Below are 16,598 nucleotides of genomic sequence, written 5' to 3' on the forward strand. Positions count from 1 at the left end.
GACTGGTCCTGGCACTTATGACTGTTGCAGCATCTCCATGGACACGTGATCAAAACTGAGTTGGTTGGCAACGGGCATCTATTCATCAGAACTTTGGAACTAGGTTGTAAGTATACTCAAGAATGTCTGTTATAACTTGATCAGTCACGAAGTAATCAGTCATAAGTCAAGGACTACCTGTAGTAGCAATAGCAATAGCACTTAGACCTATGTCCCGCTTCACAGTGCTTTACAGCCTTCTCTAAGTGGTTTACAGAGTCAGCATATGCCCCCTAACAATCTGGGTCCTCATTTTATCCACTTCGGAAGGACGGAAGACTGACTTAACCTTGACCCTGGTGAGATTCGAACTGTCAAACTGCTGGCAGCCGGCAGTCATCAGAAGTAGCCTGCAGTACTGAATTCTAACCACTGCACCACCATTGCTCTTTGCCATCATATTTCTGTGATATCTATATTTGTGCAAATCAATAGTTCTATATATTTCTATAAAGAAAACATAGTATGTTTCAGTGGTGGGTTTCAAAATTTTTTGGAACCCACTCTGTGGGTGTGGCCTCCTTTGTGGGAGTGGCTTGCTGGCCATGTGACCTGGTGGGAGTGGCTTGCCAGCCATGTGTTTTTTTTTTCTTTCTTTCTTTCTTTCTTTCTTTCTTTCTTTCTTTCTTTCTTTCTTTCTTCTTTCTCTCTCTCTCTCTCTCTCTCTCTCTCTCTCTCTCTCTCTCTCTCTCTCTCTCTCTCTCTCTCTCTCTCTCTCCCTTCCTTTTGTCTCTCTGTCCCTTTCTTCTTCTTTTTCTTTCATCTCTCTTTCACTCTTTTTCTTTCTTTTTTTATTTATTTCTTCCTTTCTTTCTCTCTGTCAGTGTGAGAGTGTGTGTGTGTGTGTGTCAGTGGTGGGTTTCACCACCTTCTTCTGTAGGTGTGGCCTGCTTTCCGGGTCCACTGGTGGAACCTCTTCTAACCGGTTTGGTAGATTTGACGAACCGGTTCTACCGAATAGGTGCGAACTGGTAGGAACCCACCTCTGGTATGTTTACATACTTCTATAAAGCGAGCATGAACCCAACAGCTGCTTTGCTATCTTGTCCTCATATAAAACAGCCATAGCCTTAGTAAACTTCCATTTATTAAATTATTCCTTCTCCCTGGAGTTTATATTCTGCCTTTCCACCAACAGGGGGTGCTCACGTCACTAGCAATGTGATTTCTGCACATTCTCTAGTCTTTGTTTCCACATGCATGCGGGATTTAGTAGTCTACCCAGTATGTGGATAGTTTATCATTAGCAGATGGTAAATAAATCAACAGATTAGACTTGGTGACTTGACAGCTTGTAAAACTAGCATAGCAGTAAAACAGGCTCAAACAATTCAAAACAATAGAATCAGTAGAGCAGTTCAGATTGGTAGCAACCCATAACTTTGGGCTTGTCCTCATGTCACCTTTTGCAGTATGAATTTGCATTGGTAATTTCCCTTTTTAATACACGTATATCCTTCATCTTATCCCTAATCCATATTCAAGATAGATTAGTGCATCTCAGCCTTGACAATTTTAAGACGGGTGGACTTCAATTCCCAGAACTGGCTGCGTAATTGTGGGAGTTGAGATGAGAAACGCAGACCGAAATTCTCCTTTAGCTGTTCTAGTTTTAAAGGAGTTTCTTCTCCCAACAAAGTTTTTGCTGGGAATACAATCTATGATGCTCCATGGACGCTGTGGTTGATGATTTGCCAGCTAATATGGCTAATCTAGGTGCAGTGGCCACATCTAAGCTCTCGGGTCACAGTTCTGAACAGAACATTTTGGCTTAGGCTCTGTTGGAAGAAATGTCCATCCGGGTTCAGTTCCAAGTGGGGAAAAAGACACTGGAGACATGGAGGCTGCTTGGAAAGATGGTTTATTGATGATGGGCAGGACCAGATGGTTTGAGGTCTTGGGGGGGGGGGAGAAGGGAAGAGATCCTGGGAGTGCCCTAGTTTTATGTCCTCTTTGGGCTTTTGAATTTGAGCTTGTATTCTGATTGGTTGTCAGACTCCCATGGGCAGGGGCAACTCTGTAGGCTGTCCTGAGTCCCAGGCTTGGTTGAGCCTTGCTGGGTGATGATGTAATGAAAGGGCTTTGGGATTCCTATTATGGCTCTGCCTGAAAGAGGTAGATCTTTGTAATGTAGAATAGACTGGCCCAGGCCTTAATAGTTGATTGACAAAGGAGATGGGGAGGATGAGTTTCTGCCTCCCTTTTAGGGAAAATATTCTGCCCTTTTAATATTTCCTAAAATATTTCATTTTTCTAAGAGAGGGCTGGGCGCTAACTTCCTGCAGCTGCAAGAGAGACTGGGCACCTACCTCAATAGGAACAGCTGTGTGATGCCAGGCAAGCCCTTCATAAAATATTTGTCTAAACTTTGCCTTGGGTTTTCTGTATGGTATCAGATGGGGCAGAGGGATACTGGAAAGATTTTGAGGTTCTATTATTACACCTCACAACAATAAAGTGGAGTTCCAGTAGTCTTTGTGGTGTCTGTCTCCTCATCTGACCTACCACATAGGACTGAGGCTCTTGTCTGGCTTTCTCCCTGCCCTGAGTGTCCTGTGTAGGAAGTTATCACCCAGCCCTCTCCCAGAAAAATGAAATATCCTAGGAAATATTGAAAAGGCAGAATATTTCTCTGGATGTGAAAAGAAAGAAACACGTTTTAAAAGACGGAATAGCTCCCTGTAGCTTCCTGCCCATCCCCACTTTGTCAATGGGCCATTAAGGAAGCCAAGCTAGTCCCTCTACATAATAAAGGCTTCTCCACTTCATCTCCAGTGAGATGGGATTAAAGCATGATAATATTGGCCCTTTACTCAACTGACCACATGGCATCTGAGAACTCAACCAAACCTGGATTCAAAACGCAGCCTAGAGAGTTGCCCCTGCATGGCCCTACGGGAGTCTGACAACCAATCAGAATACATTTCTTACACAGGAACAGGAAACAGAGAGGTGGGACTGAACAGGTTATAAAAAGCCTAGCGAGCCCCTCCCTCGGCCCTTCTCTTCTCCTCCACCCAACATTGAAGCATGTGATCACCTTTTCTGTTCAGGAGCTCAAGCCATGTGGTCCTGTCCACCATTAAACCATCTTTCCAAGCAGCCTCCATGTCTCCAGTGTTTTTTCCCCCACTTGGAGCCGAACCGAGAAGGACATTTCTTTCATCAGCTGTAAATTGCATTATTTGAAGTTGAAGTCTACTTCTGGAGAGAAAGAATAATAAGTATATTTTTCGGACACATTCTGGCAAAGGTGATTGCACAGATGGAGCAGAGAAAGACTGGGAAGGACAGCAAGAGAGGAGCCAAAGATCAAAAATTGTCCAATCTCTTCATAAATGCCTCTGGTGATGCCGCACCCATAACTTCTGAAGACAAGCCATTCCAGAGATTAATTGTTCTCACTGTTAGGAAATTTGTCCTTAATTCTTGGTTGCTTCTCTCCTTCCAGTTCAGCCTTGTTTGGCCTAACCTGTAGGGACTACATTCCTTGGTTCTGTGAAGCGGTAATGTTAAAAAAAAGCTTCCGAGGATCGCGTGGCTCAGCTATGAGCCGCGCTATCGTCGGAAGCTTTCTCCCCGCTTTTCTCCCCCGCTTTTTACGAGCGAAACGGCATTGGTGCCTACTGGAACCCACTCCTGATGTAAATGTGTGCGGGCCTATGTACCTTCAGAGGAATTGTTGGTCGCATTGGTTCGGCCCTCCATAACAATCCCAGTTTCTCATGTGGCACCTTGGGAAAATTAATTGCCCACCCTGAGTTCTACACGGACGTCCTTTTAGGGCTAGAGCAAGGGTGTCAAACTCGACTTCATTGAGGGCAGTATCAGGGTTGCGTTTGATCTTGGGAGGTGGGGGGGGGCATGGCCAGGGGGCATGGCCAGCTTGATGTTATTCATGTCGGGGGCGTTTGTGGTGGCTCGAGCAGTCTGCCAGCGAAAATGTGCACGTCCCTTCCTGATCTCCATTTTCTCTGGCAGAGGGTGACAGGAGGCTGTCACAGCGAAAAGCAGAGCCTGGGAGGACTGCGTGCGGCGCTCCTGAGCTCTGTTTTCAGTGGCAGAGGCGCTGCGGGCTGGATCCTTCGGTGCTTCCAGAGTGGTCCCACAGGCCAGATCTAAACACTCTGCTGGCTGAATCTTGCCCACAAGCATTGAGTTTGACACACCCTGAGCTAGATGCTTTATTTTCCTCTCCCCCGGTTAATCAGACGATGCCAGAACAAGTGCTTGCAATTTCACGAGACAATACTTTGTCGTTTTGTTCCTGGTTCACTGGAGTTTCAAAGAAGAGATAAATTAACCTGAATATATATGAAGCTAGAGTTGGGAGATTAAGTAAGACCAAGATGAGGCAAGAATCCACACAATCAGTCAATCAGGAAATATGACTCCCCTCCACCCATTAAAGAACATTTTACAATGTTCTTTATTCCTACCTCTTCATATGGGACTTTAGAGTATGACCCTGAAGAAAGGATCATTCAGGTTTCATAAAAAAGAATCTGCTCTTCTTGTCTTCCTCGGATATCTTCTACTTCATAAATATGTTACAACTACCGTATTAAATATCCAATGCTTTCACCCTATTTTTCTTCTAGGCTGTATAAACAGAGGGATAGAATCAAGATCACGTGAAAGGTTAATACCGTTTTATAATGCCTTGGTAAGGCCACACAGGGAATACTGCATTCAGTTTTGGTTGCCACGATGTAGAAAAGATGTGGAGACTTTAGAAAGGGTGCAGAGAAGAGCAACAAAGAGGATTAGGGGACTGGAGGCTAAAATATATGAAGAACGGTTGCAGGAACTGGGTTGTCTAGTTTAATGAAAAGAAGGACTGGGGGAGACATGATAGCAATGTTCTAATATCTCAGGGGTTGCCACAAAGAAGAGGGAGTCAAACTATTCTCCAAAGTACCTGAAGGCAAGACAAGAAGCAATGGGTGGAAACTAATCAAGGAGAGAAGCAACTTAGAACTAAGGAGAAATTTCCTGACAGTGAGAACAATTAATCAGTGGAACAACTTGCCTCCAGAAGTTGTGAATGCTCCAACACTGGAGGTTTTTAAGAAGATATTGGAATTTGTCAGAAATGGTATAAAGTTTCCTGCCTAAACAGAGGATTGGACTAGAAGACCTCCAAGGTCCCTTCCAACTCTGTATTGTTCTGTTACTGCTGCCCAAGTTTTTTTCAAGATTCCTTTTGTCCTCTTCACCCACCAAGCTCCCTGCGGGGCAACTTGAATTGAAAAAGAAGTGAATGATCCAATGTCACTCCCTGAACTTTCATAAATAAAGGGGAACTTGAGCCAAATCTCTCTGGTCCTCCTCCAACTCTTAATCACAGGGCTCTAGCGGGTTTCCAACTCCTGCCAATTCTGAAAGGTTCAAAATTAGGCTATAAATATTTATTTAATGCATTTTGAAATGTTTTTTTGAGACGTCCACTTTCTATCCAGCTCTGGGTGGCTCCCAGTCAAGAGTTAAAACAACATATAAAACCATATTAGAATGATGAAAACAAAACAGATTAAAGCATTAAAAAAACTAAGCCCTGGAGCCAAGCCGACTTTTAATGTGCAATTATTCAACTGTATCCAGATTGATGGCAGAATGGTTAGAATGCAGTATTACAGGATAACTCTGTCTATAACCTGGAGTTTGGGGGTGAAATCCAGCAGTTTCTGAAAGGTTCGGGAGAACCGGTAGCGCAAATTTTGAGTAGATCATAGAATCGACAAATGCCAGCTCTGGCTGGCCCCCAAGTGGGGAGAGTATGAAGATTTTGCAGTATCCTTCCCCTGCCATGCCCACCAAACCATGCCCACCATATCACGCCCACCCAGCCACCCCCACAGAACCAGTAGTAACAAAAAAAAAAGAATTTCATCACTGTTGGAGTTCGATCCTGACTGGCTGTCTGGGTTCCAAGTAACACCCCCAACGAAATAAGACTTTGAGGCTTAAAGTTCCTCAAAATTCCATTTTATTAGAGATGTCATATTGGCACATCTGGGAAAACCAGAATCTGAAAGTTTCCAGGTTTTCCCCACCCAAGTGAAAGTCTCAGACTCTGCCCAGCACCTACCTGTCCATCACATGGCCCAATCAGGTACCATCCCAACTGGAGATGCCTCCCAGTCACACCCCTCCAGATGCAGGGCAAGATGTCCTTGGCTCTTTGAGAACGGAATGTTATTATGAATATATATATATATCTCCCATACTCCATATAATCCTCCGCCTCCTCCCATTTTCCCACAGCATTGAATGTGGCAGGCCTGAGGGCCCAAAGCAAAAGATGGCTTACAGGCCTTACTCACTCTTCCATTCTTTCAAGGATGAGGACCCAGAGTTTTGTGGGCAATATACTGACATTTTTAAATGGGTCAGAGAGAGTGCCAAAAATCACTATGGAGTAGTATATAAGTTTAAGTGCAATTACCGTATTTTGCAGAATATAAGGAGCATCTTTTTACCTCAAAAAGTGGGTGAAAATCTGGGTGCGTCTTATACACTGAATACAGCATTTTTGGCCTCACGACACCCCGCCCCCTTCACCAAAATGTCTGTGCATAGCCTTTGGGAGGCTTTCCTGGAGGCTGGGGAGGGCAAAAATGAGGAAAAAATGGCCCATCTGTTTGCTCGTCCCCCCCCCCGGTTCCCCAGGAGCACTCTATAAGCCTCCTAAAGGTTATGCATGCATGTCCTTTTTTTGATGAAAAAAATGGGCCTGTTTTCATGAAAAACAGGCCATTTTTACGAGGTCTGCAGAGTGCAAAAACCTTTTTTTAAAAAAATTGCCTCTTCAAAATCTTGGTGAGTCTTATACTCCGAAAAATACGTCCTTCCCATGCCATGCCCACCAAACCATGCCCACCACATCACGCCCACCTCCATGTCTCCAGTGTCTTTTTCCCCACTTGGAGCTGAACCCAGAAGGACATTTCTTTCAACACACCCTTTGCCCGGTGATCAAGAAGTTCACGGCTGCATAAAAATGATGTTGTTTCCAAAAGTCTTAATAATGCTTGCAACTTAGCACTAATTGTGAGAGGGATCGTGGGATTCCAGTAGACAATCATTTTAATATGAGCTAGCAGTGGCTGCAGCTGCCAAGAAAGACAATGCAAATTTAGGTTGCATCAACTGAGGGATAGAATCAAGAACACATATGAGATGTTAGTACTGCTTTATAAGGCCTTGGTAAGCCTCATTTGGAATACTGCATCCAGTTTGGGTCACCACAGCATTAAAAAAAAGATGTTGAGAATCTGAAAAACTGAAAGGACAACAAAGATGATTAGGGGGCTGGAAGCTAAAACATAGGAAGAACGGTTGCAGGAATTGGGTAAGGCTAGTCTAGAAAAAGAAGGACTGGGATGGACATAATACCATGTTCCCCCAAAAGTAAGATCCACCCGAAAACAAACCGTAGCCTGATATTTTGGGATGGGCCCAGAGATGGGTTCCTACCAGTTCGCACCTATTCGGTAGAACCAGTTCATCAAATCTACCGAACCGGTTAGAAGAGGTTCCACCAGTGGACCCGGAAAGCAGGCTACACCTACAGAAGAGGTTCCAAAATTTTTTGAAACCCACCACGGGTCCTTGGATATGATTATCCTACACTATCATGCTCATATTTATAAAACTCAGTGCCTCTGTGAAAGTAAGGATGACTACTGCATTTGTGGTGCAATCAGAACATTGTGTGTGTTGAAGTTGTTTTAACGCAACACAAAGATGCCTTTTAAAAAAACAAGTTTACATCCTATTCATATGCATGCCAGTGCTGTGTGTGAGGTAATTTAAGGTGGTTCTGACAAGTGTCGTCGGTATCTTCATATCCAGTCACATGGGCAGCAAGCCACTCCCACAAAGGAGGTCACACCCACAGAGCAGGTTTGAACAATTTTTGAAACCCACCACTGGATGGGCCTAATATAAGCCCTACCCCAAAAGTAAGCTCAGGGGATGGATGTGACCCACCACCCCTTGGCACAGCACAAAGAGGCAGGCAAGCCTAAAGTTAGAGTTAAATCCTAAAGTTAAAGCATCAGAGAGGACAAAGGATGAAAGAGTAAATATATGGACTGACTCTAAATACGTCTTTCTCACTTTGCGTGTTCATGCTGCTGTCTACAGAGAAAGAGGTCTTTTAACGGCCTCAGGGAAGGAAATCAAACACCCCTTCCTAATTGAAAGGCTGATAGCTGCAGTAAAAATGCCAAAAAAAGTCTCTGTTATGCATCGTAAAGGCCATCAGAAGGGACAAGATGAAATAGCCAGAGGGAATAGGGCAGCTGATAAAGAAGCGAGATATATCAGTTTACGTAGCGCTAGAAATGCCAAAAGAACTCAGCCCTAGAAACTCCAAGCGACTGTAGACTTGAACGGACTAAAAAAGGGAGAATGGTATGTACTTCCAGACGGAAGAATCTTTGTACCCGCTAATATTGCCTGGCAAGTGGTGAAGGAGTCCCATTCAACAACGCACATGGGGAAAACTGCATTAGCTGAGACGCTTCAATGTATAGCGTACATCGATCGCCTTCACTCTCTATGTGCTCATGCCAGTGAAAGATGTAACACATGTGCCCAAGTTAACTCAAGGCAAGGACCTAGACTTCCCCCTGGGAGCCAACCTAAAGGGTATTACCCCATGGATTCATTAGTTGTTGACTTCACAGATATGCCCAAGGGTGGACTCTATAAAGCTATTTGGTCATGGTGTGCAATTACACTGGGTGGCCTTTCCCCACAAAGACAAAGCAAGCCCGTGAAGTAGCTAGAATCCTACTTAAAGACATCGTGCTCCGATATGGAATTCCTTCATTCATATCATCAGATAACGGGCCAGAGTTTGTGCATCAAGTAACCCAAAAGCTAGCAAAATCTTTAGGGACCCAATGGAGGCGCCACTGTTCTCTGCATCCCCAGAGCGCTGGCTGCTCAGAACGCGCGCACCGCGCTATTAAGGAGAAGATAACTAAGGTGTGTCTCAAAACCCACCTTAAATGGGTTGACACCTTACCTTTAGCCCTTTGGTCTGTAAGATGTACTCCACGTAAAGGACTCAAACTGTCCCCTTTTGAAATGATATTTGGACGACCACTAATAATAAGTTCTAATTTGAAAAATCACGTAGGGGACCTGGGACAGCTGGGAGGGCCTCATGGGTAAATCAAATGGTGGGAGAATTAAATAAGCAAGTACAAGAAATCCAATAGTATTGTGTTTCCCTTACCCCACCATTTTTAACAAATTCCAGTCATAATATTCAGGTGGGGGACAGAGTGTGGGTAAAACACTGGAAAGGGGAGAACTTGAAACCTAGATGGAAGGGCCCGTATACTGTAGTTATGTGTTCTCCACTTGCAGTAAATGTTTTAGAATCCAAGTCTTGGATTCATTGGACCCGCATTAAACCAGCCGCTGAAGAATACTGGGAGGCTGACTCAGATGAATCCCATCCCTTAGTAATACGTTTAAAGAAACGCCACCTATAAGCTTTCCTACCGGCAACGGGAAGCTCTTACTGGGCAGAAAAAGCCCTACTGGAATCACAACCGGAAGCTGGTTTCTCGAGGTAAGGCTGAAGAATTGAAGGAAGGAAAACAACGTTCCAACTTATCAGTTGCAAGATGAATTAGAGAATTTAAGCACCTATCAGAATATGGCGGTGCAAGCTTTTATAACTGTAGCCACTATATCTTTTATTTTTGTGAGTTTGATTATCCTTATTATAATTTGTTGTGTGTTTCTAGCAAATAAGATTTGGTCTTGTGGAGAACCAGCAGCCGATGCTGTAACCCGCCAAACCACATATAATCCTTTACCCTCTCCCTGATGTGATGAATCTATAGGCAAAAGGGAATTGTGTAAAAGAAACTCTTGTGTAATGAATAATTATGAATTGTTTGTGGCTTTGGCTGTTGTTGGCAAAAGGCAGGCTAAGTGATACCTTCCTCACTATTAACTCCCCATGTTGCGAAAATACCCAAGAAACTCCCTTAGCTCTTGAAGAAGGATCCGAGGATGTCAAAAATTCCGGAGAACAAGATAAAAACCCGTTACAGGGTGGGGAACTGGTCCCGTCAGCGGCGGATTATGTATGCTTGGGGATGAAACCGCAAGCCAATTCCAACACTTCCAGCCAACTATTTGGCAAACCCTGTAAGAAAAAGAGCAAAGCCTAAGGAAAACGGACCCCTGCAATCAGGGGTGGGTTTCTCGCCCGTTCCAACCGGTTCGGTTGGAACGAGGCCGGCGTCGTCGCCGCGCACGTGTGCATGCGTGCGGCGCACGCATGCGTACTAGCGTCTGTGCGATGCTCCAGCTGCTCCTGGAGGATCACGCAGGTGCTGTATGCGTCCTGCGCATGCGTGGAAGTGCAGAATTCATCAAAACCGGGTAAGGAGTGGGCGCGCGCGCAGGCGTGGGGGGGGGGCTTTGCCGTTCCCGGAAGTTACTTACTTCCGGGTTCGGTGACCAACCGGTTCGCAGGGACCGCCGCGAACCGGTTGAAACCCAGCCCTGCCTGCAATAGTTAAGACAAGGGGATTACATGTTAAGAGTGTTGGAATTAGGACAAAGCTTAATCAATCAGTTTGACCCTGCCCTGGGTCAGAAATGCTGTTTGTGTTTGTCTGCTGGACCCTCATCTTATCATGCAGTGCCAGTGGAGTCAGAACTCTGGGAAAAGACCAGAGCTACGATAGTTTTTGACAAGGGAGGTAGATGGGGAACTAGAACGGCAGAGGCCCAGCTACGTGGCGATCTGTATGACGCCCTTAAAAGACTGGGGATGAGCCATCTCCCCATCGTTGGGGCCCATAGCAGTTGGTGTAGAAGTTATAGGGTCACCCTCCTTGTGCATCAAACGATATCAGGAGCCTGGCATTCCTGTGGGGGTCACTATCAGAGGAACAATGCCCATCTGAAATGTACCTTGCCCCCAGGAAAACCCTTGTAGACGTAAAATTGACTCGCAGCATGTCTCCCTCTGCTCACAAGATCTTCCAACAGAAAGTCACTTTCTCGCTCCCACCTCCTATTGTTTTTAACCGATGGGAGAGGAATCTGACCACTGGAAGCTGCCCAAGGCCATTCCAACCACCCCAACTACCCATTTGGCTCTCAATACAGTCCACTACGGGAGTCTGGTGCAGTGGTTAGAGTGCAGCACTGCTGGTTACTTCAGCTGACTGCAGTTCAGCAATTCGGCTGTTCAAATCTCACCGGCTCAAGGTTGACTCAGCCTTCCATCCTTCCGAGGTGGGTAAAATGAGGACCCGGATTGTTGGGGGCAATATGCTGACTCTGTAAACCGCTTAGAGAGGGCTGAAAGCCCTATGAAGCGGTATATAAGTCTAACTGCTATTGCTATTGCTACTTTCCCCCTGGAAACGCCAGTTCCCAATATCTCTTTGAAGGTCCAGTCCTCAGGAATAAGCTAATGGACCCTAATCAAGAAGTTCCATTACAGCCCCTGACTGATATGTTCCTAGCAGGAACTTTACAAGTCTGGACTAATGAAAGGAACCTCCGAGCCCATGCCTTCTCCATGAACATCGGCGTATGTGTAGGAGAAAATGGAGTTTTCTTTCTATGTGGGAGAAATGCCTATCTGTGCTTGCCCACTAATTGGACTGGCACATGCACCCAAGTATACCTCCTCCCCAAAATGGGGGTAGTAAGTGGGGAACAGGCCCTCCCTGTACCCCTCATGGGACATGTCCAGAAAAGAGTGCCACTCCTAATTCCATTATTAGCAATCTTGGGAATAGGGACTGCAGTTGGAACGGGTGTAGGTGGAATGACCCATTCCATTACACAGTTCAGGCAACTGTCGGAAGAATTCAGAGAAAGCCTGAACAAAATTGCTGGTACCTTGGTTGAAGTACAGGACCAAATAGATTCCTTAGCAACCATCGCGTTACAGAACCGGCGGGCCATCGATCTTTTAACTGCTGAAAAGGGTGGGCTATGTGTATTCCTGGGAAAAGATTGTTGCTTCTATATGAATAAATCAGGAGCAGTCCGGGAGGTGATCCAAGAACTATGAGACCGAGCTTCCTCTATTGGTCAAAAAGTATGAGGAACAGATGTGTGGTTCTCTTGGCTACCAGGAACAGGTTGGATTAATTAAATGCTATTTCTTTTATTATGTGGAACTGCAAGTTTAGTGTTCCTCCATTGCATAATATCCTTGTTTAAACAGTTTGTTATGAGGTCTGTAAAAGAAATATGGGCTGAAAAGGAGTTAATAATTAATGGAAAGCCTAATCCCACATACCCTCAAGGAAGATGAAGCTTCAGATACTAGCTCCTATATTCAAATTGCACTCTTAGAAGTAGAGAAAGTGATTCCGGAAGATAAGCCCTAAGATATGTTTTGCTTGTATGCTTGCCTTTTTTTTTTGAGACTTTTTTTTATTGTTTTAGTTAAACAAAAAAACAAAAAAAAATCAACTTTCATTACATCTTGTTGAAAGCGGTTCCACCACAAAACCGCGGTAGACTAAAGCACGCTTGACGAAAGCGCGTACCTGACGTCATCACAGCACGACGAAAACATCATGCTGTGAGCGGTAAAGTTAAAATTAACGCGAAAACCTTACCCTAACCCCCCCAAACCTAACCCTTAACCTAACCCTAAACCTAACCCTAAACCTAACCCTTAACCTAACGCTAAACCTAACGCTAACCCTTAACCTAACCCTAAACCTAACCCTAACGCTTAACGTAACCCTAAACCTAACCCTAACCCTTAACCTAACCCTAACCCTAACCCTAACCCTTACCTTTACGTGAATCGGCTTGCTTTAAAAGCGCTTTTTAAAGCGCCCTTTTTTCTCCGTGGTCGTATTTGTCGTGCTGCTGATGACGTCAGGTACGCGCTTTAATCAGGCGCGCTTTAGTGGACCGCGGTTTTGTCGTGCCACGGTTGAAAGCGTATCAATTGGTTACAAATATATTCTGTGCGTTTCTTCCACAATCCTTACATATGCTTCATTCAAATCAGGTTGTACATTTTAAGTCAAGAAAGAAAAATTATGTATTTTACTATCCCTGTACCATAAATCTCATTTAGTTGCCATTGTTTAAACATGTTTTTATCTAGAATCATTTATATTAGAAGACACAACCACCTACTGGCATTTATTTGCAATTTCAATAAATCTCCAATAACATTGCACCTTTATAACATATTCTAAAATTAATTCGGTTAAGTAAGATATCTAAGCATTCCCCCACCGTAACACACCTGTATGTATCATTAAATATTGTCCATTAACATTTCATTGTAAATAACTAAAGGTTATTTACTGTTTATCTCACCTCTCCTCTCCAGGCTCACACAATATTATAACTTTATAGCCATCTTTAAACAATGATTTATTAATAAGATTTATAGGACTTTTCCCTCAATCCCAAATTAGTTAATTACGTGCTAAGAGAATAAACATTAGACATCTAAGAGATATTAACATTTCTACTTGACAATCACTGAAAATATACATTAGCATTTCTATGGCCTGGTTATTTATCCTAACTAGGGTTATTATTTCTCTATTAGTATCATAGTAAATTTATGTTAATGGATAAACATTCAATGGTAATCTAAAACAGTCTATAAGGTACTAAAATCTCTACTTAATAATCATCAAAAATTAACTAGATTTTTTTGATGATGAAGGTTGTTCAGAATTTGCAATGTTAGCTATTTCGCTAACTTTCTGAACCTGGCTGCCAAATAAACTTCTCCTGTATCCTGAGAAGTCTAAAGCCTGTCATTTTCTGCAACAATCTGGGGGTCAACCTATTCTCCAAAGCACCTGAAGGCCAGACACTCGGCACCAAAAAGATTAGCCATCATTGGTATAGAATCTTCTGCTTGACAGATAATTGGACTAGATAAATAATGGACTTCTACTCTCTTCTACCTTCTTGCAAGCTTGGAGAAAGGCTGGTAACAGAAGTTGTTGTTACTCGTGAAGTGTCTGACCCATTGTTATCTCATGGCCTTCCTGTCCTCTGCCATCCACTGGAGTCCATTTAAGCTCACTGCTTCAGTGACTCCATCCAGCCACCTCTTTCTCCACCGTCCCCTTCTTCTTTTGCCCTCCATCTTTCCTAGCATTAGGCTCTTCTCCAGTGAGTCCTTGGTGGCCAAAGTATTTGAGTTTCATCTTCAGGATCTGGCCTTCTAAAGAGCAATCAGGGTTGATCTCCTCTAGGACTGACCGGTTTGATCGCCTTGCAGCCCAAGGGACTTGCAGGAGTCTGGTAACAGAAGTAGGGTGGGTAGAACTAATATGGAATTTAGGAAAATGAACAGAAAAGCCAACTGCTGGGAGTGAAATGGTTGCAACAAACACTGGTTCATGACCAAGAGAAGTGTGAATAATGACTTCCATTATTCCTTAAATATTCCTGTGTGTGATCCCACTCTTTGGGATTCTGTCAAGGCAGTTTAACTGGCAAACCAAAGATGAGAATCACACATTTTAGATAAATATATGGTAACATGAGGGTATAAAAACAAAAATCTTGAAATCTTTTAAGAGTAAACTCTCAGGAGGTTACTTAACACAAAATTTATTTCAAACACCTCTTCCTCGTGGCTCTCACCTGTGTTGTGTCACCTCTTCTCCTGTAAATTAAAGGCCTTCTCTACCTCCTTCTCACCATTTATCGTATTTATTTATCTGACTCCCAGGTTGCAAAGAATTGCAGATTTTGCACACCTTGAAGCTGAGATAAGCTTTTATCAGTTAGGAAGGGAAATACAGCCTTCATATTGCCTAGGTATTAATTATGAATTAACTATGAATTAAGGTTGTTTGATTCATCAGCTGGGAATGAGAAGAAGAGCGTAGCTTAGAATCAGAGGATTGGACCCAGTGGTGGGATTCAGCCAGTTCGCACCTATTCGGGAGAACCGGTTGGTAACTTTCTAAGTAGTTCGGAGAACCGGTTGTTGGAAGAAATCTCCTTTTGTTTTTTTTCCACTTTACAGGGCTAATCCTGTAAGGAAGGCAGGAAGGAAACATTCTGGTGTTGTTTCTAGCCTAATCTTTATTGACCTGCTTACAGAAACTGCCTCTCCGGTTAACCCTTATTACATTGTAACAGCTAAGGCGAAGCGTCCATTGACCTGAATGATCTTGAGTTGGCCACGCCCACCCAGTCACATGACCACCAAGCCCCACCTACCCAGATGGTCATTAGGGCAGAGAACCGGTTGTTAAATTATTTGAATCCCACCATTGATTGGACCTGTCAAATCATAATGGCTCTGTACAATCTCACAAGCAGGGAGAGGGCTGAAGAAGTGAGGGTGGCCATGCTTTGTGCTAAACTAGAACATGATTTGTTTGCTTTGGCAAAACAATTGAGATTTGACTCAATAAGCCAGTTACTGTACTACAACCCTACTTACATAGTTACTGCTGGGAAAATAATTATCCAGGGACTTACACAATTCTTTGAGTGGCAAGAGGTATGAGTTATTCATGTCAGAGCCTGCGGAGTATGATAAAAGAGATTGAGCTTGACTATTTATAAATTGTTGGCTTTTCTTGGGGCATTCTCTGAACTTGCTTGATTTTCTGAACATGCTTCATTGCCAGAGTGAGTAATATAACTCAGGAGAAACATTTTGCATGTTTGCACTGTTCCAGTATCTCAGGGGCTGCCACAAAGAAGAGGGAGTCAAGCTGTTCTCCAAGCATCTGAGGCAGGATAAGAAGCAATGGGTGGAGACTAATCAAGGAGAGAAGCAACTTAGAACTCAAGAGAAATTTCCTGACAGAACAATTAATCAGTGGAACAACTTGCCTCCAGAAGTTGTGAATGCTCCAAAAATGGAAGTTTTTCAGAAGATGTTGGATAACCATTTGCCTGAAGTGGTGTAGGGTTTCCTGCCTAAGTAGGGGGTTGGAATAGAAGACCTCTAAGGTCCCTTCCAACTCTTGCTATTCTGTATTCTAAATCCAAGACGGGATTGCATAAGAATGACATGGGACTCAGCTGCTTGAAGATTTTGAGAGCACAGAAACAGTTTATTTGAGAGCACAGAAACAGCACTGGAGGTAGCTTACAAGTTGGCTGGTAATATTTATAGTAGAGGTGGTCCTTTGTGAAGTTTGTGCGAATGTGCCCTGTGCAGTGTTTAACTTGGGTTAACTTGCAGCTCCAGTGGGAAAACATTTGGAGCCGAGGTGGCGCAGTGTTAAATGCAGCACTGCAGGCTACTTCAGCTGACTGCAGTTCTGCAGTTCGGCTGTTCAAATCTCACCGGCTCAGGCTTGACTCAGCCTTCCATCCTTCCGAGGTGGGTAAAATGAGGACCCGGATTGTTGGGGGCAATAGGCTGACTCTGTAAACCGCTTAGAGAGGGCTGAAAGCCCTATGAAGCGGTATATAAGTCTAACTGCTATTGCTATTGCTATTTTATTGTCCAAATATGAATGCAAAGGATAGAAAACTGGCATTTCTTTACTTCAGAAACAGAGGAATGTGGGATGAAGTGATATCGTCCGTCA

The sequence above is a fragment of the Thamnophis sirtalis genome, unplaced genomic scaffold (assembly GCF_051295495.1).
Source record: "Thamnophis sirtalis isolate CommonGarterSnake01/CBP01778 unplaced genomic scaffold, rThaSir2_p1.2 scaffold_10, whole genome shotgun sequence".
Taxonomy (NCBI): domain Eukaryota; kingdom Metazoa; phylum Chordata; class Lepidosauria; order Squamata; family Natricidae; genus Thamnophis; species Thamnophis sirtalis.